At 37.0% G+C, this 6,408-nt stretch overlaps 1 pseudogene; it reads right to left on the bottom strand.

Moving 5' to 3' along the window:
* Nucleotides 1–5,240: 5,240 nt before the first annotated feature.
* Nucleotides 5,241–6,177, bottom strand: LOC149494632 (uncharacterized; annotated as a pseudogene).
* Between the last annotated feature and the right edge of the window lie 231 nt (nt 6,178–6,408).

Here is a 6,408-nt window from a genome sequence, read left to right as displayed (position 1 = left end):
ATTTATGTTTTAGTAGACATGTACTCCGTGTGGAAGGAGAGATAATAACACTATGACATGTGCGTCATACCACATATGCGAGATGACAACCAAATGAGTTGCCAAGATAAGTGATCTCAAATGTTGGTTATGTGAGACTCTTATGAGAATAATAGGTCTCTAAACCAGTACCCTTATGACTTTTGACTTATTCTTGAGATATAATTCAGTGATTGCTATCTTAGAGTGTTTCCAAACAATCATGATTGATGCAATTGAATGGGGCATTTCTAGAGAAGCGAGTTGAATTATTATCGAGAGAATTCATTTGAAGGGAAGATTATTTTGCAGTAACATTTGAGTTTTCGTGTTGACAGGTCGACCAATTATGTTTATAAGTAAACATAATTGTGAACATGAAATATGTTATGAGATCAATTCTAACAATAAATATGATAAATAATCTGGAGAACTGCATACTTTTCTACTCTGAAGAGTATTTTTTTTTTCGAGATGCTATATATCTCTAACAAGTGTATATAGCAGAGAATTCTCGAAGTATGTTGGTCGCACAGTCTATCTGCTAAGTATGAATGTCCAGCTATGTATGGGTCAAGTCTCGTCATGTGTGAGTGGGAGATGTTGAAATTGATGGACGGGTATTGGTACGCTCATGACTAGCCTTTTTAACCTGAGTCCATTACAATACGTGATAATAATTAATATGTCTAATTATTATGTGTATTTAAATAAGTTTAAAAAAATCCTAGTTGGATATATTTTAGAGACTTTGTGTTTTAGTTGGTTTCCTTCAACCTCGTTAATCCAACTAAATTTAAGAAAAAAGAGAACACGCTCTCTTTTTTACAAAGTCACAAAAAGCAGAAACAAATAGATACTCAAGAAAAATTCGACTGCTCTCTCATCGCTACAAGAGATAATAGGGCTTTTAGACTGTGGACAACAGGAGCGATTCATTTGCTTGTGATTGCTCCTACGGTCAGTAAACTGGTAACGCGAGGCTTGAGGTTATTCATACGCTGCGCTACAAGAGGTAAGTATTTGACCCTCCCACTTTACATATCATGTATGAGTATATGATCTCTTTGTTTATACTAACAGTTTATATTGCCATCATAAAAATAATCACTAGTACAAAAAGAAAAACAATATTAAAATGAAATTTCACATTTATCTTTCAGTCTAATAATATCAATGTTTGAATTATTTAAAATTGTTAACAAATATTATTAACTTCGAATTTGATTGTTTCTATGTGTCTACGTATGCTCATGGATTGGAAAGAAGTAAAAGTGCAAGGGAGTACGGAATCATAGAGGCAGGAGGTTGCTGCCGTTGGTGATTTGTGGACTGCAAGAAATGTTGGTTATGTGAAATGCAGCATCGATGCTGTTGTTAGCTCAAAAAGACTGCAGTCAAGTTTTGGTGTAGTGCTTAAGAACTCGACTGGACATTTTGTCATGGGGCTATCTAGTTTCTGGCGTAGCAATTGGTGAAGCACAACTAACAGCAGTTATGGCCATGAGGGAGGTGCTGTCGTGGATTAAATTGTGGGGTCTCAATCATGTGCAGGTTGAAATAGATTGCATGGAGGTTTGGTCAGCTATTCGGAGCTACGCTAAGGATCAGTCAGAGTTTGGGATGTTAGCTGCTGACTGCAAATACCTTCTTTTAACACTCATCAATGTTAGTGTGAGTTGGATACGAGGACAAGCAAATAAAGTTGTCATGCATCAGCAAAGGTTGTTTTCTTTTATGCTAATTTTCAGTTGTGGTATGGGCTTCCTAAAGATATAAAAGCTCTTAATTTCTTTTTCCTTTTTTTTTTTTTGATAATAAAAGAGAGCAAAACTCTACGAAAACATCATTAATCTAGGATATGAGATACTCATATTATGATGCAAAATCCATGATGACAACCCTGATGGAGGGTTCAAGAGGATATGGGTACCCAAGAGATAGTCTCTAGCAATTTTAGAGAGAAAGTCTGCATGGAAATTGGCCTCCCTATACACATGAGTAACCTCAAATACACTTTAGGCCTTGTTTCTTAAATAATATTTCTCACCCACTTCCAAAAAAAAAAAAAGAAAAGAAAAAAACGCATCTCCTGAACAAACTATAGGTTTCTTGGAAAGAGAGAATTGCCTTTCATTCTCACAGAAAGATCAAAATATATACAACATATACAACTGTCAAAATATTCTCCTAATAAAAGCTAAACTACCAAAATAGAACAAAATCAAACAAACAAGGAAAGGAAAATATATTTACATAGAAATTCCTAAATTAGCAACCCAAATCAATGGCAATCAGCCAGCAAATCAAATAACAGCAGAAAGCTAGCTTACAGCAGAAAGCTAACTGTAATACCCCCCCCCCCTCAAGATGGAGCATGAGGATCTTAAATGCCCATCTTGCAAAGGAGAAACTGAAATTGATCCTTTCCTAATGCTTTTGTGAAGATATCAGCTGGCTGCATTGAACTATGAATATAGCTGGAACAAATATTACCAGAAATTATCTCATTACGAATAAAATGACAATCCACTTCAATATGCTTAGTGCGCTCATGATAAACGGGATTAGCAGTGATATGTAAAGCAGCTTGATTATTGCAATAAAATCGCATAAGTTCAGTATGCATCACACCAAGAGAATTCAATAAACCTTTCAACCATTTAAGTTCACAAGCAGTAGTAGTCATAGACCGCTATTCAGCTTCAGCAGATGAGCGTGAAACCGTTTGTTGTTTCTCAGTCTTCCATGAGATAGGCGAGTTACCCAACAAAATAAAATAACATGTTAAAGAGCGTCTTGTCAAGGGACAACTCGCCCAATCTGAATCACAATAAGCAATCAATTTTAAATCACAGTCAGCACGCAGCAAAATACCTTGGCCTGGATTTCCTTTTAAATATCGCACTACTCTTAAAGCAGCATCCCAATGAGCTTTCTTTGGCTGTTGCATAAATTGTGCAAGAATATGCACAGAGTAAGATAATTCAAGCTGGGTTATAGTCAAATAAATAAGTCGACCCACCAAACGTCTATATTGAGCAGGATTGTCAACATCATCGCTTTCAGTAAGAGCCAGCTTGTGATTTTGTTCAAAGGGAGTATGAATTGGCTTGGAACCCAATAAGCCAACTTCAGAAATCACGTCCAAAGCATATTTTCGTTGACACAAGAAAATCCCATCCAAGTTTCTTGCCACTTCAATTCCTAAGAAAAATTTTAGCTTACCCAAGTCCTTCATATGAAAACATTGACTCAAATAATTTTTGATCTTTTGCACAGCGGAATCTTTATTGGAAGAAATAATAAGATCATCAACATAAATGAGAACATTCAATTGAGTACCCTTATCTTGAAAAATGAATAAAGAGTGATCTGATAATGACTGCTTAAAACCATACTCCTTGAGAGATGTAGCCAATTTCTCAAACCAACATATAGGAGTTTGCCGCAAACCGTATAGAGACTTTCGAAGTCTACAAACCTTCCCTGGTGTTGAAGAAGCAAATCCAGGCGGCATCTTCATGTAAACTACTTCTTGCAAATCACCATGTAAGAACGCATTTTGGACATCCATTTGATGAAGTTCCCAATTCTTAGTAGCTGCTACAGCAAGAAATGTGCGCACCGTCCCCATTTTTACTGTAGGAGCGAAGGTTTCTTGATAATCAATACCTTCCACTTGATTGTTGCCAAGTATTACCAACCGTGCCTTATACCGTTCAAAACTTCCATCAGAGTTGTACTTGATTTTATACACCCATTCGCTCCCAATTGCTTTCTTCCCAAGAGGCAAAGTTTCAACTGTCCATGTACCATTTTCTTCTAAAGCTTGTATTTCTTTTCTCATGGCCTCTCTCCACCGTATATCTTTGATTGCATCAGCATAAGTGTTTGGTTCATGACCTGAAGTAATTGCTGCCAAGAAACACCAGTGTTGCACAGAAAATTTATCATATCTCACATAATGTGCTAAAGGATAAGGTGTACCTAAGGAATCAGATTGGTTAGATGAGCACGTCGAGGGGCTTATTTTGGTGGCATTAATCACATAATCTTTTAAATGAATGGAAGGACGTTTGACCCTATGCCCTCTTCCCAACTGCTCTTCTATGACATCACTGCTTTCCCCTTCATTTCTGTTATTTTGAATGGATTTCTCCTCTTCATGATTGCTTGTATTATTTCTATCCATACTCTCAATATTTTCCTCAGCTATGCCACCATTTAAATCCTCAACTTCATCACTGGACTCCTCAACTTTGTTATTTATACTTAAAATTTTCTCATGTGCATATGGAAATTCATTTTCAACAAAGACAACATCCCTAGATACAAAATATTCCTTTGTCTCCAAATCATACAATCTCCAGCCCTTCTTACCCATTGGATATCCAACAAAAACACATCGTCGACTTCGACTAGCAAATTTATCTCGAACTCGATTTTGATTATGTGCATAGCACAAACAACCAAAAATCCGAATGTGGTTGTAAGAAGGAATTTCGCCATAAATAATCGCATATGGAGTTTTCCCTTGCAACAATAGAGATGGAGTCCTATTAATTAAATAACCAGCTGTAAGAACACATTATCCCCAAAATTCTATCGGCAAATTTGCTTCGAAATGCAAAGCTCTTGCAATATTGAGAATATGGCGATGCTTCCTTTCCACCCGTCCATTTTGTTGTGGTGTTCCTACACAAGAAGTTTGGTGCAAAATTCCATTTTCAAGAAAATAATCTTTCAAGCACATAAATTCACTTTCGTTATCACTCCGAACAATTTTCACATTTTTTCCAAATTGTCGTTCAACCATCACAAAAAAATTCTTTAGAGTACCAGCTACTGCACTTTTTCCGTTCAACAAAAATATCCACACAGCACGAGAGTAATCATCAATAATTGTTAAGAAATAAATTGCTCCACATGAAGCTGGGACTTTATAAGGTCCCCACAAATCACAATGTATCAATTCAAAACAATCTTTAGCTTTACTGTCACTAGAAATGAATACCTCTCTTGTTTGTTTTGCTCTAAAACAAGCATCACAAGTTTTATTATTTTTCCTAGCTATTCTACCAACTTCTGGAATTAATTCAACAACTTTAGAAGAGGGATGACCCATTCTTTTATGCCATAGCTCAAAAGATCCCACAACAGCCACCTTATGAGCACGCAATGAAGCCACACCTTTGAGAAAATAAAGCCCCTCTCTTTGCTCACCCGCTCCAATCAGGTTCCTCGAGTTTAGGTCCTGTATAGCACAAATCTTATTAGTGAGTTGAATAACAAACTGTGAGTCATTAAGAAGTTGTGAAACAGAAATCAAATTGCATTTTAAGTTGGGCACATATAAAACTCGTCGCAATATCAAATCTCCTCCAAGGAATACAGTTCCTTCTTTCATTGCCATGGTCTTTTCTCCTTTAGGTAATTCAACTGAACATGGCTCAATATCACGCCAATTACGCAAAAAAACCAGCGTTCCTGTCATATGATGAGAAGCGCCTGTGTCTATAATCCAAGGAAAAAGTTTCTGTTTACCTGTCATCCTTTCATTAGTACCATTTTGATGTGAACTCAACATGCCTAGCAATGTCGTCCATTGCTCATCATTCAATCCAATAAGACCTTTTCGATCTGAATCGGTAATGTTTGCACGCCCACTGTCATTTCCAATTCTTTGTGTGGCATTGGCACGAGCTCCTCCTCTTTTACCACGCCTTTGGTTTCTACCTCCACGTCCAGTCAAGTTTCCACGCAGCCTGTTACCCCACCATTCAGGATATCCTATCAGTTGAAAACAATTTGCAGCCTCATGTCCATCTTGATTGCAATTAGAACAAATCATGCTTTTATCCTTATCCCCCCCTGAATTTCGACCACTTAATCGAATTGCGAAACTCATGGGATTACCTCTTTCTTCCTTAGTTTGCGTAACAGTTCTTACCCGCTCTTGTTGAACAACCAGAGCATAAGTATGATTTACATTGGGTAGAGGCTCGGTACTCAAAATATTAGAGCGTACTGTTCCGTATCCTTCTTCATCCAAGCCCATTAGAAATTGATGGACTCTTTCTTCTTCTCGCTTTCGTTCCAATTCAATGGTCAGATTACATTTGCAACCTGTGCAAACACATGTTGGTATTTGATCATAATTGTTTATTTCATCCCATAACAATTTGAGTTTCCCAAAGTAAGAGACAATGGACTGACCATCTTGCTTACAATTTGCCAAATCTGATTTTAGTTGCTGCATTCGCGGACCATTTCCAATAAAGAATCTATGTTTAATATCTTCCCACAAAACCTTCACATTTTCTATGTGAGAGATAGTCGAGCGAAGAGTCGGTTCAATGGTGTTAAGTACCCACGAAACCAACATAG

This window comes from Jatropha curcas, chromosome 7 (assembly GCF_041381405.1).
Source record: "Jatropha curcas cultivar XTBG-Jc1 chromosome 7, XTBG_Jcur_1.0, whole genome shotgun sequence".
Classification (NCBI taxonomy): Eukaryota; Viridiplantae; Streptophyta; class Magnoliopsida; order Malpighiales; family Euphorbiaceae; genus Jatropha; species Jatropha curcas.
This window is presented reverse-complemented; position numbering and strand designations above follow the sequence as displayed.